This window comes from Manacus vitellinus, unplaced genomic scaffold, assembly GCF_001715985.3.
Source record: "Manacus vitellinus isolate BGI_N305 unplaced genomic scaffold, ASM171598v3 scaffold_6_pilon, whole genome shotgun sequence".
Lineage (NCBI taxonomy): Eukaryota > Metazoa > Chordata > Aves > Passeriformes > Pipridae > Manacus > Manacus vitellinus.
Window position 1 is genome coordinate 18781970 of NW_021940750.1, and position 18156 is coordinate 18800125.

Here is an 18156-nt window from a genome sequence, read left to right on the forward strand (position 1 = left end):
CAGACAGGAGTAGCAATAATAAGTAGCGGGTATCTCATTACCAACTTCTTGCTTATTGACCCGATTTCTCACAACGAACAGGGGAGGAGGAACCTGCACAGACTGGTAAAAGGTAAAAAACACCCATAAAACAAATTGACATTGGACAAATCTTTTTATTATTATGGAGGGAATATCTCAGTCTTTGCAGATGGATCAAACATTTTCTGTCCTGTCCGGCTCTTCGAGCCTATGTCAACACCACAGACTTTTCTTGGGTTTCTCTATCTATCCCTTGCGAGTTTGTTTCTACCTAGCTACTAGAACTTTTATCGCCTGATAGTGGAAAACATAAACCAAAACCACATAACCAAAAAAACCCCCCAACCTCCAACCAGCAACCCAACACCCCCCTCCAACCCAAACAACTTTCCTGACAATGGGAATTTGAAGGGTAAATAAAGCTTCTTGGGGTTTTGGAAAAGGCTTGCGTATCATACACACAAAGTATAATACACATCTGTGTCTGAATTTCGGCCTGACATGTTTATCGTTCAGCACGACCACAGTTGCTTCCACAGTGGTTTGTTCTCGAGTGATCTGCGGAAATGTCACCCTCAGAAACAAGATTTTAAATTTTCTTATACAGAGACCCAAGATTCAAATGACAAGATATGGCATATCTCTGCCTCTAAAAATATATTTAACTTGTCCTCTAAAAGCATTTTCTGTTACCCCATTCTTTGTTCTTTCCCTCCTCATCCTTTTTTTTTTTAAAAAAAAAAAATCTGGCAACAGAATTAAGTCAAATCCTCGAAATGAACACAACTCTGCAGTCAGCAGAGGAGAAGAATGGATAAAAATGTGTCTTGAAGGAAATAAAATATATAAAAGCACTGGATTAAACCCCTGCTTTCTCAAATGGTCAAACTACACTACTGGAAATTGGGACAAAACCCAGTGGAATGTCTAAGAGATATTAAAATTGCCGTCTTCATGAATGCACCCTCCCCCTTTACCTAGTGGAAGCGGTGTGTATGTCTGAAAACAGAGCCACTTCGGTGGTGGCTTATTCTTTTCAGTACTTGAGGTCTGTGGGGTGCGGATCGCCCCCAGCAGCACAGCCGCAAGCGGGAAGGCTGGCAGGGGTGCAGCTGCCCCAGCGACCCCACTGGTGGCACCCCCCCGCTGGGTGACCTCGGGGCGGTGCTGTCCCGCTTCCCAGAGCCCAGCCTCGCGGGAGCAACACCCGATGGGACGCCGGGCAGCCTATGCTGGGTCACTCCGTACCTGGAAAAAAGGGTAGGCACGAAGCTGGCCAAGCTTATCGGATGCTGCGACAAACCGCGAAGGCGTTTCGCCGGGCAGAGCGGACGTGGCGCCCGGCAAAACCGCTCTCCGGACCGGCCTCCTCCCGGGCCGCCCTCGCTGGGACGCCCGCTGCTCTGGAGGAGAGGGGAGCCCAGGGTTGTGCAAAGCCTCAGCGCCTCCTGTTGTCTGGCTGCGGCTGCGAGCTCAGCTCCCTCCTGAGGTTGCTCCCAGAGGTGAGAGCATAGCAGGCTCCCCTCTGTAATGTACTTAGAGCCTCTCGACTTGGTGTACAATCAGCAACCCCGAGTCAGAGCCAGCCGCTGCTGGAAATTCCCTTCAGCCCCGGTTGCTGTGTTGCAACCCTGGTGGAGAAACGCTTTCCTTGAGTGAAGAAGAGTGTCATGACAGCTCTGCCCATAGCCACAGGAAAAGGGTATTTTGGTAGTTGCCCTTGCCCTGCAACTGAGTCTCTGCGAAACTCTATGTAGGATGATCCGCGAGTCCAGCGCGATTTATCAGTACCCTTTGTAGCAGGTTCAGCAGAAGGGAAGCATTCTCCTAGGATGCGGAACGCGGTCTAGTAGGCAGGAGCTCTCCAGGTGCATTTAGCTGTTTATGTGTTTTTCAGGAGTCAGGACAGTAGCACTGGCTCTAACAACACAGAGCTTTTCCCCAACTCTGGTTAGAGTAGAGTAGCTCTAGTATTTGATCAAGCTGTACACTGGTTTGTTTGGTTGTTTTGTTTGGTTTTTTTCTTTTGTGGGCTTTTTTTTTCTTTCTGTTTTTTGTCTTTTAGTGCAGCCTGAAGGAAAGCGCAGGCTGAGGTGAGCCATGCTTTCCGCAGCTAGATGGGAGGAAGGTCTCAGCTCCTGGCTCCACCTGTGCGCGCTGCCAAGGGTGCAAACCTGACCTAAAAAATACGGAAAGTATGCGTGTGTGGAGCGGGGGTGTGCGGAGCGGGGGCAGGACATCCAGGGGAGCTTGTCTTCCCAGCGCTGTCAGGAAAAGCTGGGCCTCTCGAAGACCACTCCGTAAGCGCCTGCTTTTTGGGAAGCGTATCGCTGTCGGGCCCCGAGGGGCCCCGCCCCTTGGAAGGGACCTCCGGCAGCGCCACGGGCACCGGAGCTGGCACCGGCACGGCGCTGCCCACGCGGTGAGCCTCCACGGCCCAGTAACTCGTCGGCGCCCCTTGCCCAGAGCTGCCCGGGAGCGCCGCCCGCCGATACCCTCCCACGCGTGGGGCGGGCGGCCGATGCAACCCGCGGGAGCTTTAATTTCAACTGTGGAGCACCGTTTCAGTTCGGTCCTGTGTAAGCGATTCTTTTCCCCTGGCAAGAACAGCGCCTGCTGGCCTTTCGGTGTAACTTGCAGGATCTTACTCTATTTTGCCCAAACTCCATCGTCTCCTAGACGAGAATCTCTCGGCAGTGCTTGTGCGGGCCAGACGCCTAGCTCGAGAAGGAGCTGAGAGGTTATCTCCGCATCGGGGTGCCTTCCCTGTTCTTCACTGTACAACCTTCTCTTCGTTTTCCTGGATCTGTCTCCTTTAGAGGGTCGCTCGTACCCGGCTTTCCAGGCGGGCTCAAGCCTGCGCAGCGGGTCGCCTCAAACACCGTGGGACCCCGTCAGCTACTCCCACCCTCTTGCTATACTTACTCATCCACTCCTCCCCGCGGTGGGAAATCTCTCTTCCCATCTGTTACCAGCCCGAAATCTTCCACCATCCAAGAGGGCAAACAGTAACGGGCTGGGAACGAGCCAGAGTCGGGTGCTTCGGGAGCTGGGGTCGGTGGCTGCCGGGAGAGTCTCTCCTTCCGAGATGACGGCCGAGTCGGGGGGCTGTTTTCAATCCTCCCTCTTTCCCTCCTGCCGTTCCTTCCCCCCTCACACAGGCAATGTAGCCCTGGTTCTGTGCTCCTGTCTCAGAGTTCTCTTTTAGAAGAGCCCACGGGGGTCCCCCCGACACGCCTGGGCTCCCACTGCCTGGAGGACCCTCCGGCCGGGCAGACGCTCCCGCACCGCTGACCCCGGAGCTCACGGGCAGGTGCGATGCGATAAGGTAGCTTTTACCCTCCTCTCGCTCGAGAGCAGGGCCCGGGAAGATGGGGGCGTTGCATGGGGTCACCACTTGCTTCGGAGCTTTAGCTGCGTCAATTTTTCTTATCTCCAACCGTCACGATCAAGCGACCCCCTTTCCCCGACGGATCCGAGCTAGGAGGAGGGCATCCTCTTTTCCTTCTGCACTTTTTCCTCCCCAGGACCCGTGGTCTGGTTCTCCTGGGCGGACTAAACCTGCCCTCCCGTCACCCCGTCCACGGCAGAGAGGTCCGAGGGTCTCACTGCTTCCCTGCCGGGCCCTTCTTGCCCGCTGCCGGCTCTTCAGTCGTGGGTTTCCAGCCCTCTCAGCCGCTGCTGGCGGAAGCAGGGGCTTTGGGACCCCAGGCAGTGCCGCCCTGCCGCCGGCAGGAGCGCGGCGGAGCGTGGCCTCTCTCAGGCCCCGGTCCTGCCGGGGCCGCACCCTCGGGGCACCGGGCAGCGCTCCCGGGGGCGCCAGGCCTGCCGCGCTCTCACGGGTCATACTCAAAGCGGTGCTCCCTCCATGGACGCTGTATGAGGCCATGAGCCCCCAGAGACATTGCGTGGCTCGTTGCACTAGTGATGTTCCGTTGCTGGATTTTTATTTTTTTTATTTCTTTATTTCAGTCCAATTAACGGCTTTTCATTTTCTAGTCATCCTGCAGAACGGATATCATAAGACACAAGCAACACAAAATATAATATCCTACCCACCTGAAAATACTCATGTAGCAGACCAATTAAAGAGGAAAGAAACACAAATAAAGAAATGAAAAATTATGAATGTTGATATCCAACGGTTGCATTGATAAGAGTAAGGAAGCCTCTGTTTTGTGGTGGTTTCTTTTTTCTACAGTATAACAAAAGAGTTCTTAACTAGGTAAATCATTATCCATCATATACAACCACTTTATTTTTGTTAATATGGTTAGGTCTATGTATGCTGTTGCAGAACTCCAGTTGGCAGGAATGCCCACACTTCAGCATGTCATTGGCCAAGTGTGTTTTATTTATAAGTACACTTGATAATTTTCATTTGATTCAAGAGCAGCCATGTAGGTATTAATTTCAATTATAGTTTGTTTTATTTATGTTATGATTCACTGAAATATAAATGTAAATCCTTCTGTTGTGTATTTCAATCAGTGTGCCAGTTCTTGTTCAATTACTTGATATATTTTTTAAAGTTTTGGTTGGTTTGTTTTGTTTTAAAGGGTGTTTTGCTTTAAAGTAGCTGCAGTACTGTGGCATGGAAGAAAAAATATCAGAGGATATGGGAATTCAATTATGCACAGAGATAAACACATGCACTTCAATGGCATCCACTTTACAGAATCTCACCCAAATTGCAAAAGTGGTGTTTCAGGATATATAATTTTTTGCAGATTTTTGTAGGATGTAAAGAAAGCAAACTGTGACAGTGAGTGCAGTTAATCTAAATATACTGCTATAAGAAACAAAGCTTCATAGAAGAGACACTTATGCATGAATTCTAGAATTACTTCTTTGTTAAAGATGTCCAAGTAACTTAATGGACCAAAATCCACCTACACTGTCCCAACAATATTTGCTGCTTGAATAAAAGCTATTTCCACTCTCCAAGAGTCTTGCTTCTCCAAAACCTGCAGTGAGTTCTCTTTGAGAACACCTGTTTTACTGATGTAAACCAAATATCTATGTATTGGACGAGAGATTCAGAGCTGATCAACTCTTAGGAATATTCTTCTTAGTATACTACTTCAGTTTTTCTGCAAACTGATCTTCCTATGCAGAAGGTGGACTTGATTTTGCACGATGGAGAGTGAAGGAATGCTACCCTTCCTTCACTGCACATCAACATATTTTCAATTGGTTTGGTACATTCTCCTTTAGCTGCAAAGAACTATTCATTTCCCTGCCTCTGTCTCTACAGTAGCATCTATCTCTACAGAAAAGCATTGGGAGAGACCAGTATCCATCATAAATGGTTTTCTTGGCTGACTTCAGCTCTGAAGAATCAAATGTACAAAATAAAAGCTGGCTTATTTGAATTCCTCCCTAGGGAGCAGTTCCACGGCGTTAACCCAGCTTGCAGTTCCTAGATCATAAACGAATTCAAGCTGCATTAACTGCACATTTTCTTGAGCTGTATTAACTTGGACAGAGAGCAATTGTGGAGTGTGTGGCAGTGTGATCGCACATACACAGAAACACTTTGGCCACTTCCTCCATTGAGGACATACGCTAACCTGCGTATAGCGAAAATGATGCTTGCCCTGGAAAAGGATGCCCAGAGACCCTAGGTAACACATTCTGTAGTTTTACATTGAAATGTGAGAATGTGAGCATCAGCTGGTTACACCCTAAAATCATAAGACCCATAAAACAGTACAGTAAACTAGTGACTATGGAAAAGTAGAGGAAGGTCTGGATTTAGTAACATTTTAGGACTTCTCAGGGGAAGCAGCTGTTCAGTATTTTGAAGAGTGGTTTGTCCTCCCAGAAACCAGTCTAAGCTTCTGCTTCAAGCATTTCAAGGGTGAATCTGAAAACTGCTGAGAAGTTTTAAGGGACTGACATCAGGAAGTTCATTAAGATCACCACGTGGCTTCCCTTCTGCCATTATCTGGATTCAGTTCCCTGTGCAGCTACTGCTGGCACAAGGAAAGAATCAAATTTAATTCATTCCTCCTCCATCCCTCCCCAGTCAACAAGGCAGCTGCCTAAGTATTTCTGCACTGCTTGTGGTTTCAGGTTTACTCCTTTTTAGGCATTGACTTAAGGTGGAATGACTGAAAGGGAACACAGCTTCTGACCTTTCCTTCAGTTTCCCCTAAAGAGAGAGATCTTCTCTTCCATCTAAACAATTTCATAGCTCATGAGGTGACTTTGCCATTGCCCACTGAACAAACCATTTTCCCTTTTGCAGGATCTATGAATATTTGCTTCACCGTCTATCCATTGCCAAAAAGCCTTTAAATCTTTTTTAATATTATTCTTAGAGGTAGCTGGAACTTCAACCTCTGCATACACCTCTACTCACCCTTTGCAGGGCATTTCTTTTTGCCGAAGAAACTGATCAGATATGAAGATTATTCTTGTGATTAAACGGGATTTCTATGTCCACCAACACTGAGTCTTCAGTTGCAAAATCTACGAGACCAACAAACACATAAATATATATCTACATCTATATATATCCACATTCAAGCTGTTGTCCTAAAAGAACAGAAGACCAAGACCGGAATGGCCAACTGGAAACTTGCTGTATGAACTGAAAGATAATGGAGAGAGGAGATATGATATATCTCTGATATGATCAAATATGATCAGATTTTAAAAGTAAATCAAATAAAGGCCTGAGCTCAGCAAAGACTTTGGCAGGTCTTTGTATACATGTATAGCTGTAATTCCTCCATTTATTGCTTACAGCCTTCTTCAAAGCCAGGAGTGTCTTTGACCCTGTGCCTATACTAACGGCTATGTGTAATGGACCTCTAGAAGTAACTCACGTAATTTCTCCTGGGCTATATAATACCTGGAAATATTACAGTCAAGTCATACTAAAAATAAATCTATGAATTATGATCAGTCAAAATGACCACATGATTTTCTCATTGGAATGATCTCATTATAAATATAGTTTTAAATAAAAGGGCTTCCTCTTGTTTTCAACTTTTTATTTTATCTATTTTGAATTATAAAGGAAATATAAATGTGTTTGAGTAGGGAGAGGAAAAAAAAAGCAAAGCCCAAAATCATAGGAAGAAGAAAAATGTTAACTATTTCTTCTGGTATAGTACTGACAAATACAGATATCTCACAATCATAATAGAGATTAGTAGAGCTGGGTGTGTGTATTTGTTATGGATCAAAGATAGGATATGGTGATTAGAAGAATGACAATGCTTTCAACACTCACAAAGGGATTGGATGTGTGATTTATAATACTAATTCCATAAAACCTTTCCGTGGCTGCTTACTGCACAAGGGATTCAATATAGATTGATCACTGGGGAAGAAAAAAAAAAGGTATTTCCGTCAGCTCAGCTGGATGCAACTAACAAAAACCTTTTCAGTATTGACACTCTCTGATTTAAAAGATATCTCCTCTGTCATTTACTCTGCTCTTCTGCTACAGATTGCTGTCCGCACAGTGTAACTGTCAGAGAACTTCTTGTGCTACATTCCCAGTCCATAATTCACTGTTCAGTATTTTAGCTTATAATTAATTGATTTATGCCAAGTATTTATGGCCATTTTATATATACCTGGCAGAAATATTAAAAATGTTGATGCCCTGGAAGAGCAAACAATAGTAGCCTGTAGGCTGAGGATACATACCTCTGATTTTCTCTTTACTCGCAGTCAGAAGCACAGATTCAGTTATAAATTTACCACTAGTTCTGCTAGGGGACTTCAGACAGTCATTCAAACTCTCTTTGTTCTAGCTCCTGGTCTTTAAATTGGAATAATGCTACTTGGACATCATGGTGAAGCTGTATTTGTAAATATGCTCTTATCCTTTCTAGAACTATTGCATCAGTGAATAGTTTTGAGCGCATGTACTGCCATTTTGAGGAAGACTAGAATAGCTTTGGCTGTAGCACAGCAAAAGGGAGAATGCAGCACCCCCAGCATGCCTGGGGAGCCTTTGGACTATGACATTGCAAGAAGTTTCACAGCCAGCTAGAAAAGGATATCAGGCGAGGCATAACATCTAGTGACAAACTAGATGTGAGCCACAGAGCTATCAAACTAGTTATGCTCTTACTTTTCTTTTTCCTTTAAACAATTGCTCTTCAGCTTTCTAAGGACTCTTTCTGGTATTTTCTGGACAGCCCATACCAGGCTGTACATATTTCATATGCACCACGCTGTCCTGATTCTTCATTGCCTAGGTGGAGGTGGCTATCAGAAACATGATTAACTCCTCCTGAGTGTGTTCCAATTGCCTCCTGAAGGCTGTGGAGTACTTATGGGCATCTCAGTCTCACTCCAGCATGAACTTGGATCACGGCAGAGATGGTCACTGGGGGTGGGACTTCCTGCATGGCATGGACTCAGGCGATTTAGGACAAGAGAAACTGCATTTTTTAATTTCTCCAGCCAACGGAACTATTTTTTAATGACTGCTTTTATTCCTAAAAAGAAAAAACCTTCCTGACATTAATAGACTAATAACTTAGATAATGTAATTTATGTGACATTAGAAAGCTTAGTGATCTGGTGAGGTCTAATTATGAAAAATAATAATGTGTACCCAGGGACTGAATTTGCAGAAGGTTTTCCAAATCTAGATCCATTTGTTAAGTATAAGGATTCATCTACTGATTAAATTTTGGACTTTGCAATCTACAGAGATAGGGTTTAGCCAGTTTAAATAAATACTTAATGTTAATAAAAAAACTCACCTTCAGGCCCTAAGCATTATTGTGATCATTAAGGTAGAGGTGCATGCTAAGAATTCCTGGGGAAAGGGGAATAAGTTTTCCCTGTTTTTCTGTGTATCAGACTCAAGAATCTCTGCAGCTGTCATCTCTGGAGCTCAGGCTGAGAATCTAGAGGATATACTGGCAACATTTTCTCCTGGAATGACTGCTAAGCAATATGTGTGGCATACTAGGGGAAAAATACATCATTTGGGACTTAACTTGACATCAGATCTCCTTGGGTGCTTTACTCCCTTTCCTTACAAGACTTAGAGTCTAAATGCTGTAACACAGGAAATGTATATGAATCAAGGCTTGAACCTTTCTTGCAACCTAACTGCATTCTGCAGGAGCCTGCCCCTGCTCTTCTGCAAGCACACAATATACTTATTTTCCATTTTATCGCAACTATTAACCTAAAGAGGAAATTCATGTCTAAGGTATTTTTCCTTCCTCCTAAGACCTTTTTTTTTTTTTAAATGCAAATCCTTCTTGTCATTCAGCAGCTTCTTACTAGAACTTCCTGATGCAAATACCTCTTCACATGCAGGGATTTTTCTTCCAAATCCCACTGTGACTCCTGCAGAGAGGAACTGTTCTAGGTAAACGAAATCATTGAAGCTTTACTTACTGTTTAACTAGTTTGAAATGAATCTGTTCTCTAGGCTTACATCTGCATTAAACTGCTAATAGGATTCATCTTCATTGAGGCAATCGAACACTTCATTCCTGTTCTGAACTGCTCTAATGGCCTGGACTGCTAACAGGAATCCCTTCAACACAGATCAACTCCTTGATATTCTACCTTCTGCTCGTCCAGCTACTCTGAGATTCTTGCTGAGAGAGGGAGAAGCAAATTAGGCACCAAATAGATAGGCTTTCTGTGGAGCATTACAGGACTTTAATCAGTTGCCTTGCTATCAGAAGAAGAAAAACTTCTACTAATTGGGATGTATTGTGACTTGTTAATGGCTTTTTCATATTCAATGTTTTTAGTTGCATTATTAAGCTGAAAGTTGGCTATTTAGCCCAGTGTAAGATGCATTATTTGCAAGAAAGACACTGGCTACCCCCTTGAACTCCAGGAATACAATTGGGCAGGAGAAAAAAAACTACAAAACTGTGAACTGTTGCAGTCCAGAGATTCATGGAAATTCCAGTGTTTTGCATTCAGATTATATGCAGGAAACGACTTCTTTTTCCCTTACTGCTATAAGCTGCTTTGCTTTGCTTGTGTTCTAGATGACCAAACTTCTTGAGAAACTGATCAATGTGACCCTGTAGGTTTGTGTCATAGTTATGATTTAGCTGGACTTTCCACATTTTCTTTTAATTTATATGTAACTTTTTCTATTTCTTTCCTGAAGTTTGATGATTTTTGGCATATGTTGGTAATATTTATTTTTTTTATTCACTTATGGTCCATACTTCATATGTGAAAAGAACTACTGTTAAAATATGTCAAATATGTTTGACGCCTCTGTTCTCTGAAGGATTGGCTAGTAAAACTGCATGGGTCCCAGGTTCTTCTCAAAGAGCTGGTTTAAAACTTTTTGCTCATTTGATACTGCAAAGCTGGTTGGTTTATGGAGTATGAAATGGAGTCTCTCCTGTTGCAGACAATACCTAGTACTGAAAACAAAATCCCAATAACAGAAACGTTATTGATGATGATGAGCGAGCCACTCACATGTGAGTGGGGCTTTCATCTCGGAGCTGACATTTTGACTATAAGGACAATTAGTTTGATAGGAAAAATGTGTCTGCAATTGTATCTAGGAAGCGATTGCACTGCATGGTGCACAAGTTCCCAGGAGCATCGTTCATAGGTTTGGTTTTCATGGCAAAGCTTTGAAGACCCTGACAGCAGAGCAAGGATTGCTATGCATAGGAGAGAACTGAGGCTAAAAACGTACAGATTCCCTCGTCCATCCCGCGCCCTTGAGGAGCCCGTGGGTCAGCTGGAAGGAGCACGTTCCTAATGACATCTGGTGACGCTGACGCGTTTCAGCTCACTTAAGGAAGGAACTTTTCACCAGCCCCACATATAAAATACTTCACGTTCCCGTCTCCCAGAGCGGCGTGGTCCCGGATGGGCCCTCCCCGCCGGGAGAGAGCGCTCGCTAGGGGTGGCAGCGGCCCCTCCCTCCCTCCCTCCCTCCCTCTCTCTCTCCCTCCCATCGGGAGCTCGTTGCTCGGTTACGGAGCGCGTCCTTGCCCTGCCGGCTCCTCCTGGTGCTGCGAGACCGCGAGTGCGCGGGACATTGCGGCTTGGAAGGACCATGGCCACTCTTTTTTTTTTTTTTTTTTTTTTTTTTTTTTTTTCTGGTAAGTGGAAAACTCTTTGTGCTTTCTTCGAGAAAGTGTTGAGCTTTAGTCTTTCTAATTTTCTTTTTTTTCTTTGGAGTTTCAGTCCAACTTTCAATTTGTACTCCCAAAGACAAATTGTTCAGTTGTGTCCTGATATAAAATGCTGATAGCCATTGCTTGTAATTCATGATACATGTTTAGAACAGTCTTGTTAACACTGGAGTCCTTAGGAAAATGGAGTAGCCCTTGCAAGGTTGGATTCTGTGTTTCCATATAAAATACAAAACCTCATTTCTGTTTGAATTTATAAGCTTCGTACAGTAAGAGAAAATTACTAGAAAACATGAGTACTTGGGACTGTGTTATATGGAAGCACTGAATACGATTAAGGAACATGAGACTATATGCGGGGAGTCACAGTGGACAGTCTGAAGATCAAACAAGGTATAGTTACTGCTCCTAGAAACATGAGCATTTAGCCCTTATTGGAAGATTTAACACCAGATCAATCTCATGAGTTAACAACATTATCCTCTCCAGAGGTCCAAGAGTCCACATGAGGCTGTCATGAATATAAATAAAAATACTCCAAATTAATTCATTGGGTGTTCTGAAATTCACAGAAAGTAAGGATATCTTCTGAAGTAGGAGTCATGAAAAAACAAACTCCTGATCTCAGGATGATCAGAGGTAAAACCAAATCTGTAGAAGACAGTGCTCACAAAAATCAGAGAAGTTGCTCTGAAAAAGTCAACAGAAAAAAATGCAACATTAGTCATGAAAGTACAGTTGTAACACTGCCAGTAATAGCATCATTTGTGGGTAACACTAAAAGAACATTGTAATGGTCAAGCACCCACTGCCACCTCAGAAGTCAAATTACCGCAGGTCTAATTTTCATGTTAATAGTTCCCTATCTCATTAGATAAAACAAAAGCTGTTAGTAAAGTTAAGGATAGAGTGTGTATGTTATAGATGGATCCTCAGAATTTAAAAAGAACTGAAGAAAAAACCTGAAGAAATAGGTACTGTACTAAAGATAGTGTTGAATTTAGCTCTACAGATTCTGATACAAGTAAAAGCATTTCGAGAAAGGGAAAAATCCCCAGGGAAAAGCTGCAAGAAGAGAAGCAGAATAATTTAAAAAGCAAAGCAACAAGAGCGAGATGTTGAATTGGGAAGGGTTCTGGGGAAAGGAAGCAAGCAGAAGCAAGCAGCTAAGTGTGAGGTCTGCTCAAGAACAGTTGGAAGAGGCAAGAGATGTGACTAGACCAGACATTTCAAAAATATACAAGAACTTCCAGCAGAGTAAACCTGAAGAGCCTACTTCCACACCAGCGCTGACTGTGAAAGTGGTTGCAAGATCTATTGATGAAATAATTGCTTCCCTGCAGTCTACTTCTCCATCTCCCTCAGACCAGATGATCAAAGAACTCCTGGAGAGTGTTCTTGGCCAGAAATACAACATAAAGATGGAAGTGGGTGAACCAGAACAAGAGAAATATTTTTCTCTTGAGTAAATATTAATTTTACAAGAGTTGTATATTTTTTCCAGCTCCTACTATGCTACAACACAGAAGCCAGACAAAACACATGTATAAAGACATTAATGTATCATACACTATTCTTCACTCTTCTGACAGTTTTTTTTATGTCCCTTAAAAATTAAAATGAGCCAATTAAAGCATAAGTTTTTCAGGGTGATATTTTTATTATACTGCCTGAAGCTTAATACCTATTTTTATTCTCCTTTCCCTTTTAAAGATGGCATATTCCAGTCTGACAGATGAAAAAATGCATTAAATGCATTTGGAATATCATTGGAAGTATTGCTTACTTTGGTTATTGTTTAGCTTGTGAAATCTTGATAAAACAATTTTTATTGTCGTAGGTACATTATGTAAAGATGTAAGCTGTAAGAGAGTTCCTTCAATTAATTACAGCAGGTGATATCTGTAATATGAGGCATCAGGTAGATACTAGAGAAAACTTTCCTAGATTTTCACCAGAAGGTTGCCAATTAATATAACTAGATAAATAACTCAGTATCAGATGGCTCTTTGTCCTCCCTTAGCAATGCTGATAGTTTTGTTTCAATTCCACAACAGCTGAAACTTACATTCCCTTAATGTGAGATTGACTGGTTTTTGTTTAAATACAGAAACTAGAAGAGAAAAAAAAATCCACCTGAACTAAGTTAATTTAAATGCTTAAGACCATGAGCAACAATAGTACAGAACTGCATTTACAGTAGATTTATGTTCTCTGATTTGATTTTCTTTTGAGAGCTATTGTGTGTGGTTGAGGCATTCACAGTGTCTCCACTCTGTACATTTTTTGGTGTATTTCCAGTGGCATTGAAAAAAGAGAAGATTTTCCTCAGTGGGGCAGCATTGGGATGATCCCTTTTCGTTGCTTTATTGTATTTTAGGAACTTAATAATTTGGGACTGGTTTTTTTGGTCAAAATTTGCCAGTTGATTACAAAAATACTTCAGGGAGATGGGAAGAGGGCTAAAGAAGTTTCTGTAGCCAGAAAACTGTTTCTTGTTCAACTTAAAAGAAATAATTAGTAGTAATCACAATCTTTTCCCAGTTCCTTATGATCATTGGGCCCAAATAATTTATACCTGTCTTAAAAATACTACAGACTTTATGGAACAAGGAGCATCTTTTTACCTTTGTGTCTTACAAAATTGGAGATTAATTCCTATTAGGTGCGTAAGCTGCTGTTATAATATGAAAGTAAATTGGTTTTAATCAGATAGATTGTAATCTCTCAGAGTTTCATGCTTTGTCAAAGGGGTGCAGGGTCATTAGCTATATTTATGTATAAATAATGTTTGTGTATAAACAAAACATAGTGAATTTATACAAATAAACATATCTGTATATTCACACACCTAGACTGACTTTGTTTTACCATTTGTCAGAGTCTTTTCTGCACTAGTGATGTCAGGGTCTTTTCAGCTCTTTTTTTGTCAAAAACAGAGAGGGAAATAATTCATTATAAAGCATGTAACTATCAAATGAGGAATCAAAGAAATACCAGATAAAAATATTTAGGTAAATATATTTAGAGGTAATTATTAAAAGCAAACAAAACCAAACCTAAACAACAAAAATAAGAAAACATCAGTTTTCTGTATGTCAGGGTTCATAATGAGTCTTTTCAGCTACAAAAGATACCACAGACATACCAAAATGACTGAAAATATTAAAATGGTTTACAAATAACTAACAAGTTGCTTGGATGCCTAAACAGTTTTCTACAACTGTGGAAGAAAGGCTATGCCTAATAAAGGTATTTTTTAAAGGCACACTAGAAATTTCCAGCATGAGGTTAAAATTCCAGTGCAGGAAACAGCTTCCTCAAGAATGGGCTGAACACTCAAGAACAGATTCCCCGCAGGAATTAAGAGTTGTCACAGCTCTCAACATTTTTATTTCCCAAAGTTTTTATCCACCCCTTTGACCTTGTTTTTGTTAATGCAAACACATGGTCCATAGTACATACATGGATAGTACACATAATTTTATTAAAATAACACAATAACATTGTGCCTGTGAGTCATCCATGGGGAGTGGACAAAAGAGAAAACATTGCACCCAACGAAGGAAAGCAATCACATACCATGTAAAGGTGTCTAAAACGAAATTAAGATAATATTTGCTCATATAATTCTGTTGGTTTTGACAGAACAGGAAAATTAATATGTAAAATTTACATATTATGCAATGCTTTAGAAGCGTAAGTTGATCCAGTCTGGTTGAGCGAAGGGCTTTGTGGAAATTTCCCTTTGATTTCATGAATTGGACAATAAATTGCATAGTGAACAAACCACAGACAGCTTGGATGGACTGTAATAATTAATAGTCTATAGTAATCACCATTTTTGAAAACATGCATGTGTTGCAATGGTATAGCCTGAGAAGACAATGCTGTGTCTGTTTCTTTTAGTCTTTGTTACTCCATTCTTCTGTTTTAGTTCCTTACTCTCATGGTGATGAAAAAATATGTACTTTGAATTGTTTTTTTTTTCCTTAAGCTGTCTTTTCTGTCAGAGGTAGATAAATTACTAAGGCCTTGGTTAAAAGCAAAACACCAACATGTACATGTACATGCAGGGCCATAGCTTTTTATTGCTTTCTAGTTTACATTTTGTGGTAATACATGCATCTATCACTTCGTGTTGGCCAACAGACTCCTTTTTTTTCTTTTCATTTTCTAATATGCAAGAAAAAAATGTTACAGTTCAGAACATAGTTCTTGCATGGTACTAAAGTCAAATGCAAAAAACCCCTGGCCTTAAAAAAATTAGTATTTTTGGATTGCTAGGTGGACAATACTCTCAGTGGAATAAATATTCTACTGTGCGGAAGATTCTTACACGAAAAAAGCAAGTGGATATTTGTAATGCCAGCAAAGGACGATGTGAAGTCTGTTCAACTCACAGCTTTACTGCATTCTTGCATCAGCTTGTGGCTCTGAAATACTTTCCCCAGAAATATTTAACACTTCTCTAGCAGTTTTAAAGAACAGGACTCTGAAATGAAATGTAGTTTAGGTGGGATACTTGTTTGTTACTGTTATCTTTAAAACTTGGCTCCTCAAACCAGTGTATAGCACAAATGGTAAAGCACATGTGTGCTGAGTTACGTGCATATATGCTAACCAGGTGCTTAGGAAGCACATAGTCCTTGAAACTACCACCTGTTTTGAGAGTTGTTGCTGCATTTCAAGTCTGATGTTTTTGTCTTTTTTTTTTTTCCTGCTATGGATATCCTGTATCCAAAAGGGGAATTGTTGAACCATTCCTTTGATGAGAAATAATAGTATATCTGGGAAGTGAGAACAACTTCAAATTTTGTAATTGATTTCCTGCTAGTGGAGGAATTATAATTTTCATCTCTGTAGAAAATGATTAACTGAAAATTGCACTCAGCTTGTAAACTTCTCTACTACTGCTCTACTATGAGCAGTTCCGTGGAGGAGTTATTTATAGTAGAGAGTTAAGCACATGTGTAAATGTTTGCAAAAGATGAGCCTAAGATCATTTGTCTCTGAATACACTTGTTTCTTTCAAACTGATTCCTGTAATGAAGACTCAAACTTTAATTTATGCATATATGTTCTTTTGATGTTGTTTTGTTCTGTAGGGTAGTATTACAATTTTTTTTTAGCATTCTTTTTCTATACTAGTTTTCTTCTCTTGCTTATACAACCAGCACCAAGTGAACATGAGGAAATAAAAATGAATCTCAAGTCTTGCCAAGTTTTCGCCAAGCAAGCTTGGTAACATTCTGAATTACCTGAGAATGTTAAAATATAATAAGTTAATAGTGCTTCTGTTTGCTAGCAGAGTTGTTAAGATAGGTAGTTCATATTTTAAACTGATAAACCGGGAAAGGAAATTAAACAGTCCTTGAAAACATTTTATAAACTTTATAAATCACAAGTATACCTTTATTTTTCTCTCTTTCGTATTTGTGTCACTTGTTCTTTCCTTTTCATATGAGATTTGATTTCCCAGCTGCTGTCTATAAAGAACTTTGCTTTTATTGAGTAGCATGCTGATTAGGGAAGTGGAATTATAAGACATCTGCCTATATTCATAAATACTAGTGCCCATCATTCTATACTTTTCATTTAAATGATTTTCAGAATTCAAATATTCGAACTTGGGTATGTTTGGGGAATTGATTAATGTTTCGAGGCATTATTTGTTTTAAAGGATCATAAATCTGTTGATATAAATTTCTCATATATGTTTCTTCTCATATTTTGCAGTTTTTTCTCACCAGTGCGATTTGTAGCAGAAATGGACCAGACCTTTGGTAAGATATTTCTATAAATGTTATTGTTTAGTGTTAATCATTGTAGGTCTTTTTCCTATTACTATGTTTATTTTTGGAAATCTAATTGGCTATTGAGGAAATAGTTGGCTTAAGATAAAATTGATACAATGTTCTAGGTGTTTCATGGATGTTGAAAGAATAACTGCATATAATAAATATTGTGCTGAATTATCTGAAAGGAGGACAAAAATGTTGTAAAAAAATTTGTGCATTCATCTTTTACATCATTTTTTTCCCACTTTCTCTCAGAAACTCAGAAAGAATCTTAAGTAGCACAAAACAAATCTGGGCCTAAAGATGAGCTGTTAAGATAATAAGCAGGTGAACTAGGTAAGCAAGTTGAGTATATTGTGAGATAATATTAGTTTTCCCATGGTTAAGGTTTTGATGCTTTATAACATGCAGAGGTCTGCAAACTGTTTCCTTACCACCTGTCCTTTAAAATAAGGTTTTCTATAAAACAGGTCTTCATACTGCTCTTGCAGCTTAACATTAGAGGAAAAAGCAAATTAAGGTTCATTCGGTCAGTTGTTGGGTTAGGCTTTTCTTTATGAGATCAGAAAGAAGATTATAAATGAAACAATGTATAAATAGACTCCTAATCTACATTTAACAAGTGGATATCTTCCTGGAAAATGGTTTAATTCTCAATATCCTTTTAGTTTAGGATGTCCCCCCAAGTTCCTTAAAAAAATCATCTTATTTCATGAGGATCAGCACAGCCAAGTCAGATGTGGTGATGCACTTTTTGAGCCCTTTCTAATAACCAATGGTGTGAAACAAGGCTGCGTTCTTGCACCAACCCTATTCACAATCTTCTTCAGCAGGATGCTCCAAAGGGCCATGGCAGACCTTGATGAAGAAGATGGTATCTACATTTGATACTGTACCTATGGAAACCTTTTCAACCTAAGGCAACTGAAGGCCCACACTAAGACCTTAAATCGTCTTGTCTGGGAGCTGCTTTACGCTGACAACGATGCCCTTGTCACCCACACAGAAGTAGCTCTGCAGTGTTTAACATCCTGCTTTGCTGAGGCTGCTGAACTTTTTGGGCTGGAAGTCAGCCTGAAGAAGACAGAAGTTTTCTATCAACCTGCACCTCAGGAAGTCTTCCATCATCCCCATATCACCATTGGCCAGTCAGAGCTCAATCATTCCAGCAGTTTAATTACCTAGGTAGCCTCATCTCCTCAGAGGGTAAGATTGAC